The 12,950-nt window shown below is 37.5% G+C and overlaps 1 long non-coding RNA gene across 1 annotated transcript; it reads left to right on the top strand.

Annotated features, from left to right (window-relative positions):
• Positions 1-834: 834 nt before the first annotated feature.
• LOC123262180 lies at positions 835-3,766 on the top strand. Its single transcript, XR_006508877.1, has 3 exons — positions 835-1,669; positions 1,735-1,801; positions 2,645-3,766. It is a non-coding gene; the product is annotated as an uncharacterized LOC123262180 (long non-coding RNA).
• The last annotated feature ends 9,184 nt before the right edge of the window (positions 3,767-12,950 follow it).

Here is a 12,950-nt window from a genome sequence, read left to right as displayed (position 1 = left end):
TTATATATAGTTCCATATATAATTATATATAGTTATATATAATCATACATGATTATATATGAAATTGTATATGAGGTCATATATAATCATACATAATTATATATGGAATTGTATATGAGGTCATATATAATCATATATAATTATATATAAGTATATATAATTATATATGCTTATATATAATTAACATTATATAAAAATTTTTTCTTTGAAAAAAAATTTTTTTTTGGTAATCACAAAAAGTGTAAAATGATGTTTATAATTACGTTTAAATAATTCTGAAATACAAAATTTGTTACATTTCCTATGAGATGTTTTGGTCTGCTCTGCTACTACCTAATAGTAAAATCATCATTTATTTTATTATTCAAATAAGTGTTATATTATAATGAGATTCGGTCAAATAAATAAATTATGAATTATGACTATCCAAATATATTATAAAATCAATTTTTATATTATATTTATGATAAACCCATATGATACATTATGTAGATCATAGAGTCATATAAGACAGCAGCACAGCAGACAGAAACTTCAAGACGCACGGAGATCACTAAAGTTAAGCAGCATTGAGCAGGGTTAATAGTTGGATGGGTGACCGCTGGTGTTATAGCCGTAAAATTATAGCTAGATACTTTTCTTTGAATTTTAATTGGTTACAGAGAATTGCGTAGGACCATATTAAATACTCTATCCATAAAATTAATTCAATAATTAATTAGATGTAATAAATATATAATTAAATATTGTTATATATAATTATATATGATTAGATATGATTATATTTGGCCATTTTTCATATATAATCATATATAACCAATTTATATATAAATATTTTTTCTCGGGGACTTACTTCGGATGCTATAAGGGCGTATAAAAAAATTTTTTTTTGGGAACCGATGTACTTTTGTATGAAACGTCGAGAAATACAAAAAAAAATTTTTCTTCGAACTACAAATTTTTTTTGGACTTAAAAAAACAATAGAATTTTTATTATACGCCCTTATGGCATCCGAGGTGGGTCCCGAAAGCCATAAGGGCGTATAAAATTTTTTTTTAGCATTTCTGCATGTTTCAAACGAAACTACGTCAATTCCCGAAAAAATTTTTTATACGCCCTTATGGCATCTGGAACACGATATTGAAAAGAAATAATATTTAGTATAAATAAATATCAAACAATTAACAAATTTATATTTGTATGATTTTCAATCACAAGGTTTGTTGTAATGGTAAGGTAAAGTACCCAGTACTTGAACAATTTTAAAAATGGTCCTAGTACTTGAACAGTTTGGAAATTCTTATATTATTAAAAAACTCCGGCCGTAAACATTAATATTTAATGTATATTAAGATAACTTGATGTCTTAGTTAATGATACAAGAAATATTTTTTAATGATAAAACTAAATATTATATTTTATTTAATATATAATGACGGGATCATTCAAAGTGTCGATTAGTATTCATTTTTTAATGAAAATGATACTCACCACCACAATAGAAAAATGGCGAAATAACCCAAAATATTTGAGCGTTCAACAAAAAAACTTAACTAATCAAAAATATAGATCATTTTGCAAAATATATAAGACAGTAGTACTTGAACTGTCTAACTCAATGTTAAATAAATATTTTAAAGTGTTTTAAAAAATACATTTAATCGTATAGTAACAAAAAAATTATACAAATAAAGTAAATGAAAAAAACTATAAACAAAATTTATCATTTTTAGGGCGAATATTAGTGTTTGAGAAATAAAAAAAAAATTACACGTTCTAACCTCACATTGTAAACAAAAGGTAAAAATACATTTGAATGTTTTTTAAAGTAAAGGACTTAAATGTATGTTTAATGTTAATTTTATAATATAATTTAGCAGATATTTGATAATTTTAAGAATTTTTTTAACAAGTAAATTATGGTAAAAAAAATTAGAAAAAAAAAATTAACATTTAAAAATTAAAAAAAATTAAAAATGCAATTTTTTGAAAATATATTTTTGCCCTGATAAAAAAAAAGTATTGAGACAAAGAAAAAAGTATTGGTTTTCTAGTCAATCCAATACTTTTCAATACTTTTTTCTTTGTCTCAATACTTTTTTTTTTTATTCAGGGTGGAACAAATTTATTTATTTGTTAAAAAAAAATTAAAAAATAGTCAAGTGACTGCTAACTTTAATGTCATATATAATAAATACAGCCAGTCCCATGGCTAAGCGGTATAACGCTTGTCATGCTTGTTTGGGACTGGTGAGACGTGGGTTCGAATCCCGGTGTGAGCTGAAATTTAATTTTCAGTGAACATCGGCGCTCGTAACTCACGCCGGGCTGTACAGGTTTGGGTTTTTCGATGGTTTCCCCAAGCCCTGTTGGGCTACCGGTGGGGCACAGGCAAATGCGTGCAGTTTCCCCAAAGTCGGCCCATCGCCGCATTACTCTCCAGGCTGAAAAAGTATGTAATACCGCCAAACTTATTCTGTCAAACTTAATGTACCGATCAGCCTGGAGTCCCCTTCCGGTCTCGGCCGGACCCCCATCGAGACAGAAGTCTGAAAAGCGGGGTTAAAATAAAAAAAAATAAAAAATATATAATAAATACTTATTTTTGGGCCTAAAATCTTTTATTTTTATTTTAACACAAAGTGTCTAAAGCCATACTAAATGATTGTTCAAGTTCTGGTACAGAGATGTTCAAGTACTGCAGTACAAGCATGCAGCCTGTCGAGTAGAATCGAAATCGAGTTTACCATCCCTAGTGTAAGGGAATAAACCTTGGGCATGTGGCGGAGAAGACATCGGGTTCAATTCCTCGGTGATACAGAATTATTTTTTCGGTGACCTAAACTTCTTTTTAATTTGAGTGATAGAAATTTACGATGTTGTATCGTATAAATTACGATGTTTGAGTTCTGGTCCGGCACTACAATGTCCTATACTGAAAATTACGATGTTTTCATTGTAATTTTTCGTACAATTTTCTTTCCATGTGCGTCGATTGTTGTGAGTCCCATCAAAAACGATTGATTCGATAGGAAAATACCATAATTAAAAATTTCAAAAAAGCATGTTCAACAACCACTAGATTTTCGAGCTTGAAAAATTATAAAATTATATAAAAGCTCGAAGAGCTCAAAACTGAAAAGTAGATAATTTCTCTAGCGTTTTGAACTCGTACATAGCGGGAAGTTCCAAGAATGGCTTGCAGGGTCAACCGTTTTCCAGATTTATTTTTTTAAATTATATTTTTGAGATTTTTCACATTATTTTCTAAATCTACGCAAGTCTACTGAAATAATATTTGAAAAATAAACTAAGAATGAAACACATCCTCATCCTGTTGTGATGACATGACTAATGGCACATTCTGTCTTAACTGGGATTCAAATATACGTATCTTTGCAATTTAGCCAAACAGTACTTGAATTGTTGGTTCTGTTTGGCTGTTATTACCCTAGCGGTTTTGTAAATGCCGAAAAAATGTCGCAATTATACAGTATTAATGCGGTATTTTTTCAGAATTTTTTCGGTTGTTTTGGTCAGTTTTTTTATCGAAAAATTACGGAACATTTACCGTAAAAATGCGATACATTTACGCTGAAAATGCGGCATTTTTACGGTAATAAGGCGGTAAAATGACTGTATTAAAACCATATTTAAAAAATGGTGTCAAATTAAACAACGCTCGGACTAGGATTCGAACCCAGAACCTCCTGAGGACATGTCGGCTACTCTACCATTTGAGCTACCCGGTCTATACCATAGTGTTTTTTTGCTTATTCTATATACATTAAGCCACACCGTCCATCTTACGATAAGCATATTTAAAATTAAATAATATAGTTATATATGTGAAACAATATAACTTTTCGATTTTAGAAAATTTGCAATTTTCTAAGTGAGAAATTAAAAATTGAAATTAAAATTAGAATATATTTACTTAACATATGTATTATTTTATATTAATTATCGCTAAATACCTAATTAAAAAATAATATTCTAATATTCTTACATATTTTTTATTCAAAAACAGTATTTGTTTTTGCAAAGTAGCGATGGAGAATAAAAAGCAAAATTTGAAATTTTTCATTTTATTCATTTCTAACATAGAAGTGAACTAAAAATAAAACTAAATCTTTAATAATTGTCCATTATGTCAGAAAATATTCGGCAAAATTACTGTATTATTACGGTAATTATTTGGAATTTTTTGGGTAAAATTTGGGCATTAATGCGGTAATTGTATAGTATATTTTTGGTAACTGTATAGCATAAGTGCAGTATATATACTGGATAACTACAGTATAAAAACTGGCCAAAACAACTATAGTTTAACCGCATTATTACCGAATTATAACGGTAAATATACGGCATGAGCATAAATGCCGAAAAATTACGGTATTTTTACGGCATTATCAAAACCGCGAGGGTATTTTTTATTGATAGTGTTGTTATTTCTAATTTAAATGAAAGCTACAGATTTATAATAACTAATAAAAATCTTTTCTCGAAAACAAACGTCTTTTTCTTCTCATAATTATGAAAATACAGTCTAAAGTCTGATTCGACATGTAAGATATTATGCACACTTTTACCCCACCTGTAGCTATACTGAGAGACAATTTTATTTAATAGTAATAAAAAAGTTTATTTGGACTTAAAAAAAACTTAGTGAATATTAATAAAATTATATTTCATATGAATAAAATTTATATAAATCTTTTAGAGGTTAGAGTGTTGTTAAAATTATACGGCCCCAGCTAGTTCAAGTTCTGGGTACCGCTTTGAAAATTTAGAGGTATACCTGGGAAAAAATGATCAGACCTAACCATGCCTGTTAAAAGTGCAAAATTATGTTTATGATAAACTGATTTAATACGTTATATACTTCACAGAGTTATTTTTATCTAATCTATCCGACCAAATGCGGAAATTTCAGCGGAAATGCCCGGAAGCTCCTGTTAAAAATTCTATGAAAATCAAATAAATCGTGTCAACCCAAAATATCTCAGGAAATGCCTAAACACAGCTCCTGTTAAGAGCGAAACTCAAAATTCCAATTTTAAAAGATTCTTCACGGAAATTGAATTTTGGCATACCCTAATATATATTTTGTAAAGTGGTAGATTTTTATTCAACGCCCAAACTTGGGGTATTATCGCCTCCCAGGCTCGAATCCAACGTCGTGAATGTTATGTGTGAATGAATGAAAATTTAACTAGTTTTCATGAATTTATTTTGTAAAAATCCGCAACGCTGAACGAGTGACGGAAATAGAACGAGTAACAGCGAGTACGAGGCTACAAATTGGAGCGACAAGGATAGCGATACGACGACAATAAGCGAGTACCGAAGCGAGCGAGGCACTGAGCGGCGTAAACATCCGAGAGGTTTGAGGACAAATCGACGCTGCATTGCCGCATTACCCAATACGACGATCACCCTCGATGACAGTTTCGTTGGTCAGTACTACAGGAGCAGAGGTAACTAATAACTGTTGTATAGGTCCATTAACTGTTATACGGACCTAAATCAACTATCGGCGAAAATCAATTCCAATGGAAACGACGACTAGCGTCGCCAACTTCAACGAAGAAAGAACCGGGTACTTCTCAGTAGAGAAGATGATTCTCTTTTTTTCTTTAAAATAATTTTTAAACATTCAAAATTTTTTAATTTTTAAATACAAAATGATGATGATTCAGTGATAACAATTCAATTCAATTTATAAAAGTATGCAATTTTTCATCAATGTTTCTTTATGACGTTATCACGTAAGACTATCGTCCGTAAACCGACTTTACAGATAATCAATTTTTTATTGCTATTATTGTATAGCGTGGTTGCTGAGTTATTAATGCAAGTGTGTAAAAGAAAATTGAAGTAACGACATTTTAATTTTTGTAAAAAATTAATATCGACCGCCGACATATATTTTGTTAAATAAATTATTTTTTTTGTTAATTCTCCTGAATTTATTTCGATTAATTTTAAGAATTTTTTTAACTTCCCGCTAAGAAAATTGAAAATTTTCTAAAATCGGGAAGTTATTGTTTTTACCCCGTTTTTCGAAAATCATCAAGTTATCATCAGATTTTTAAATTTTGAGATCCTAGAAAGCTTCCCTGACTATTCCCGCGATGGTGTCTGTATGTCTGTATGTATGGATGTATGTATGTATGTATGTATGTATGTATGTATGTATGTGTGTGTGTGTGTGTGTGTGTGTTTTTTTTTTTTTTTTTTTTTTTTATAGAGGAGGTCAAATACATTTACGTATACCAGGACGAGATGTTTGTCCTGGGTATGTCGGACTCGGAAGTCAATATTATTTACAACAATACCGACTAAACATCCTCCTCTCTCTTTCCTCATAGAAGTTACGGGGAAGACTGGATCGGGACCGCGTTAGCATTACTTCAATCCAGTCCGTGTTGCGTCTCACGACGGTTGCTCCTAGTTAGTAGTCTCTTTCTGCGATTTTTTCCTTTAAAAGACGCTGTGCATAGGCTGCGACAGCTGACTAGTTATCTTCTTTTTGATCATGCAGGTTACTAAGCTCTCAGGGGAGAGCGTGGTGCCAATAGTTTCATCAGTACTGCTTTTGTAGTCCTTCCACCGGTCACACTCAAAGAACGTGTGCTCGACGTTGTCAATTTTGTCTGGGCAGTATTTGTACGTTGGTGTGCTTTGCAGTCCCACCTTAAAAAGATAGGCATTGAAACTGCCCATGTCCCGTCAATAGCTGGGTCAAGAAAAAGTCCGTTTCTCCATATTCCCGAGAAAGCCAGACGTTGATGTTTGGGATCAGGCGTGCTGTCCATCTGCCCGTCTCTCCCGATGTCCATCGGTCCTGTCACTCTTGTTTTGTTTCCGCCTTTATCTTCGTTCTTGCGTCCTACATATTTTTGTCACTGTTTTTAGCGTCATAGAGTTTCGCTCTCTCAAACGCGAGTAGGTCGATAGGTGCGGCTCCCGCAATGACCAATATAGCCGCCTCGGAAACCGTTCGATAGGCGCAGGCAACCCTGAGAGCACCTCGCCGCTGTACTGCCGCTATTTTTCGTCCGTAGGTCTTCTGTTTCAATATGCCTGCCTATATTTCTGCTCCATAAAGCAGTACCGAGTGGACTACTTCTAGAAGAATTCTTCTCTTTTTGGTTCTTGGTCCCATAGTGTTGGTCATGATTCTTGCTAGGCTAGACACCGTCTTCCTGGCTTTCTTGCATGCACTGTCAAGGTGTTCGCGGAAAGATAGTTTCTCGTCTATCATTACCCCTAGATAGCGCAGGGCCCTTGTTGACGTCAGTGTTGTTTCTTCCATGTCCACAGCGAATGGTTTTGGGAACCATTTTTGACGTGTCAGAACAATCATCTCGGTTTTATGCTTGGCGAGTTTCAGGTGGTGTTGATCAAGCCAGGTCTCGACGGCATCAATGGTTTCCCGGATCAGTAATTCGGCCTCTTCTACGCTGTCTACTACTATCGTGGCCGCAACGTCGTCTGCAAAGCCCGTTATCTCTACTTGCTTTGGTAACGAGATTTCAAGAAGCTCGTCGTAGTCCGCATTCCATAGATCGGGCCCCATTATTGAGCCTTGCGGTACGCCAGCCGTTATGCCGTATTCTTGTGGGCCTTCCGTAGTTTCCGCTATTAGCTTTCTTTAGTCCAGGTAGTTGTCGACTAGTGCCAGATTCTCTAGCTCCGCGTCAAACTTGTGCTCCAGAGCATCTAAAATGTCTCTCCAATTTGTGCTGTTAAATGCGTTTTTGACATCTAGTGTGAGGAGAAGACATACTTTACGAGCTTTGAGGCTACCAGACTATGCTTGTGTTGCTGTCTTCATAACTTTCTCGATCGCTCCGACTGTCGAACGACCTTTCCGGAAGCCATGCTGGTTGGTGGCAAAACCTCCAGCACGGTCGATGTCGTTGCGAAGTCTCCCTTGTATGAGCTTCTCGAGCAGTTTTCCAGCAATGTCTAGCATACAGAGTGGTCTAAACGACGAAGGTGTTACGGGGGTTCCCTTTCCTTTGTCTAAGAGAACCAATCTCTGCCGCTTCCAGACCGCGGGAAACGTGCCAGTTGCCAAGCATGCGTTGTAGGTGTTCAGGAGTATGTCTGGATATTCCAGGGCTACAATCTTGATCACTGCTGCCGGGATGCCATCAGGTCCAGGTGCCTTTCCTGTTTTGAGTGACTTGGCCGCGTCTTGTAGTTCCTTAGTTGTGATGGGTGTTCCTTCGCTGTTTTTAGCGTAGTTTCTTCTCCCGCGGCGGGTGTTTGGGGAAAAGCTCCGCTACAATGCTGTCCATTAAGGCAGGAGACTTTGACGCTTCTGGTGAAGCCTTTTCAAGTCGTTTGGTGACAATTTGGTAGGCTTTGCCCCAAATGTCCTTGTCGAGATCATTACAGATCTGTTTCCACAATATCGCTTTTCTCGCTTCAATGGCTCGATTTAGCGTCTTTTTGGCCTGCTTGTACTCTTCTGAATACAAGTCCTCGCTTGGGGAGCGTTTCGCCGCTCTCGTTGCTCGTCGACGTAGCTTATGACATCTTTTGCGAAGTTCTGCTATATCTGTTGACCACCAGTACGCCGGCCTGTGGAAACTCCTATTTTTCAGCTGCGGCATAGAGGCGTCACATGCGGCAGCAATCTCATTAAATATTTAGCACTGCCTTTTCCGTCTCGCTGCAGGTATCCGGAGTCGGGTTGTTCTGAAGGATAGACCAGCTTCGTGCAAGTGAAGCTCGCAATGCCTCTGGATCAAGCCTTCTGGCATTCCACTTCCGCTTAGAAAGGTCGCGTTGTGAAACCGGAGTAGATGACAATCCAACGTTGAATGTCACAAACTCGTGGTCACTGCCATTGTATTCTTCGGATACAGTCCAGTCTTCGATCATGTTGGCAGTCCTTGGAGTCGCCAATGAAATGTCGAGGATGGACTCTTGGTACCCTGGTCTTCTAAAGGTCGTGGTGCTCCCGGTGTTCAGCACTATGAGGTCGAGTCTAGCCGCGACGTCAGCGACCTCGTTACCTCTGTGTCGGAGAAAGCAGCGCCCCACTCAGCCGATTTAGCGTTGAAGTCTCCGGCTACGATGACTTCGCCGTTGAACTTAGTGACCGCATCTTCTATATTTGCCAGTTTCTGTCGGAACACACTAATCCCTTCGTTAGGTGAGAGATAGACGCTCATGAAGTAGGTTGTGGGGGTTTGAATCCAGACAAAACCTGCTCCACTTCCACTGTTGTTGACGGTAACGTTCTTTGTATTCACAATCCAAATTGCTGCCGTGCCAGTTTCGTCTGCGAACCATGTTTTACCTTCGATGTTTAGATATTGCTCGCAGATGAAGCAGACGTCGATTTTATCTTCAAAGACACGCTGGCGCAGCAGGTTTTGCGCCAAAGCGCACCTATTCAGGTTGCCTTGTAGTATGCGTGTCATTTCTGCTCTCTCTTGACTTCTGCAAGTGCTGTGCGGAATGCCCTGCAAGCCCCAGTGCCAGAAATATGGCATAGACCATCCTGGGCATCTTTGTCTGGAGCACAAAGGAAGCATTTTGGCTTCTCCGTGCAGTTTACGGCCTTGTGGTTCTCTCTGACACATTTGTAGCAGCACCTGCTTCTGTTTGGTCCCGCACACTTGCGTAATTGGTGTCCAAAACTAAGACATTTAAAACAGCGGGTTACTTTTGCAACTGGGCGTATACGACAGTTTACCCAACCGATCATTATATGGGCCTTGTCAAAGGCCTTAATCGCACTGGCCTCGTCTACTTCGCAGAAGGCTGCCCGATTTCCTCGTGGTGTCGATTTTGTCAAATTTACCCGTTTGACCTCCAGGCTGTCAGTGAATTCACGTTTGAGTGCTTCACGGACTTCGCTCTCGGTAGAGATTTCGTCCAAATCGAGGATCTCGATCGTTGTTGTTGGTGTTAGCGTCTTGACCGTGCCGATGTTTGCAGTGGCTGACCTTACTGCATCGGTTAAAGCCTTGCTGTCTTCGGTCTTTCGAGCCATTTCAAGGAGAACGCCTCCGTGTTTCGTCTTTTTAATAGACTTTATGTCTACGCCTGTCTCGACAGGGCTTACCTTGGCCTTGATTTCCTTTAGGATATCGGCATAAGTTTAGCCGTCTACTGGTTGGACAAGAACAGCCTTAGTTCTTGTCTTCTTTCTCCTCGGTTTCTTAGAGGTACCCTTACTTGGCTGGTTTTGAGCTTTATTAGGAGGAGCCGCTTTTTCATGCTCTTTTTCCTTCTTCTTCCTATTTCGGTTCACTGTAGTCCAGACGTCCTCCCGGGCTGTCTTTTTCTGTGGTGGCTTCTCGATTATTGCTGTGGTAATTTTTTAGGAGTGACCAAAGATGGCTGTGGTTTTTTGGTCAGACTCGGAGTTGTTTGGGTCGTTGAGGCCGACATGCCTGGTGATTTGTTGGCTAACCTATATGCTGTAGTGATAGATGTAACCAATTTTCTAATCTCATGATGGAGATTCTTCTTGTCTTTTATAAACTCGGCTAACTCTTCGATCTTGATGCCGAGCCTCTCCATTGGTGACTGTTGGCCTGTAACGGTCGGTACAGAGTTGATTCTTCCTCGGTAGGTTTGATTAGTGACAGGCGCAAAAGGTCCTCCACTTTTTGGAGGAATGTTGCTCAGCTGTCCGTTCTTTGCCATCTGGGCTGATTTCGTACTCCCTATAACCTTGCTAGCATTGCTAGACAGCAGAGCCATGGGGTCTACTCCGCTGTTCAAACGGTCGCTTGATAACGACGAGTTCAGGCCCGTTTGCACGCTTTCCCTTGCCGGCACTGAAGTATCCCCCCTCTGCACCGTAGACGATGTTTGAAATTGATCTGGCATTTTCATATCATCTTTTGCTAGGTTTTGGTTCACTCCGAGTATTCTGTTTCCTTGGCACCCGACGCATCTGGCGTGCAGATATGCCGGGCATTCCCCTATCCGCCACCTGGGGAGGCGCCCGATGTGGGACCCAGCAAGTCCGACACGAGGTATGTGTGTGTGTGTGTTTGTGTGTGTGTGTGTGTGTGTGTGTGTGTGTGTGTGTGTGTGTGTGTGTGTGTGTGTGTGTGTGTGTATGTATATAGGTGTGGATGTATGTAAACCTCCCGAGAAAAAATGATCAGTTATGAACAGGCATGAGTCTTCAGATCTGATCAGATATGAAAAATGACCGGGTCTGATCAGACCTGGCCAGGCATTTTCATGTCTGATCAGATCTGTTCATGTCTGACTCGATCAGATCCATAAAAGAAAAAAAAATTAGGAAAACGGTTGACCTTAAAGGCCATCCCTGCAACTTCCCGCTACCTCCATACCTAAGTGCTCAACAATTCACTTATTTTTTAAGCTCTTCGGACTCAAAAATATAATTTTTGTGTAATTTTGAACTCTCCGAGCTCAAATAAATCGCTGTTCTGTGCTTTTGAGCTCGAAGAGCTCATAAGGCTTGTAACAGGGTAAAATCACCCTACATCGATATGTCGCCAGAGATCGATAACTGTTTGACGCAGCACTGGCGCGTCTCGATCTTCGGACCTAAAGAGAGAGTAGGAGGGGGTAGTTTGGGGTTATTATAGGTGAGCCGTGCATTGTGTCAGAGAGAAGTAGTGTAACTGCCAGATGGAGTGCCACAGAAATCAAGAAGGACCGATCCCCGGAGTAGTTACCTATCGACAGAAGCCAACAACATCTAGGACTTCAATCTCCAGTAGTGAGTTAGATCATCGTATATTCAACAAGGTGACAATAATTACTTTGTGGGCTAGGAGTGGACCGCGGGGTTTATACTCGGTTTACTTCTCCTCTGATTAATTGTTCATAATTATTTAATTCGTAATAATTCAATAATTAATTGATTGCAATTGATTTACATTCGTTAGTTGGTGTTGAGCGTCCCTCAAGGAAATTTTTACCAGAAGACTGCTCAAGGGCCTTGTGGTGTAAATTGTCGTGAGAATTTATTTGATAAAAATTAATTTACTTGATTAATTATTAATAATTCTTGAACATCTGAGAAATCGGTTTAGTTACATATATTTTATTTAATAAAATAAAAACCGAATAATAAATTCTTCGAGAAATTCCATTGTCTTCTCACGGACCAGTCAAGCGTCGGTTGAATTGTACAATGCAGTTAATACGTACCCAAGGTCAAACTCTACTACGCACTAACGAATGTTGGCGTCCATTTTGAGCGCGCAAATTCTTTACTGAGTATTTCACGCGATAATTTATTAAGAACAATTGAATTATTATTTATTAATACTAATTATTACAAGGAAATAATTATTTAACATTACACTATTTAGTGAGAATTGATTTACTGAGATTTTGGCGCATTTAAGATTGATTTACCCGTGCACGTAAATTATCCATGGATAATTTTTCGTTAATTTATTTTATATTGAGATAAATTGTTTATTAATTATTTATTTCAATTGGAATTTCTACGTGGTTATTTTTATATTGAACTTACGTTCTGGAATTTATTTTTAATAATTTAATTTCATCATTTTGATAAAATTCTTAGAAATTATTTACCAGCGTGGATATTAAGTCCGAGAATTTTAGTTAAAATTAATAAGAATTATTTTAATATTGAGTATTAAAAGTACGAGTGTTTTTGAATAAATTTATGCGTCGGATTTTAGTTCGAATTTCGGGAATTAAATTATTGTTCGTGAAAATAATTTTTCTATTGCCGTTTCACTTGCCGCGTCTCCTATTCTTTCCCGCTTCACTGCATTATTTATATTTGAAAAATGCTTGCCGTAAGATGGACGGTGTGGCTTAATGTATATAAAATAAGCGAAAGGAAACTTAGTATAGACCGGATAGCTCAAATGGTAGAGTAGCCGACATGTCTTCGGAAGGTTTTGGGTTCGAATCCCAGTCCGAGCTATCTAATAATTTTTTCTCGCAT

This window comes from Cotesia glomerata, linkage group LG3 (assembly GCF_020080835.1).
Source record: "Cotesia glomerata isolate CgM1 linkage group LG3, MPM_Cglom_v2.3, whole genome shotgun sequence".
NCBI lineage: Eukaryota > Metazoa > Arthropoda > Insecta > Hymenoptera > Braconidae > Cotesia > Cotesia glomerata.
This window is presented reverse-complemented; position numbering and strand designations above follow the sequence as displayed.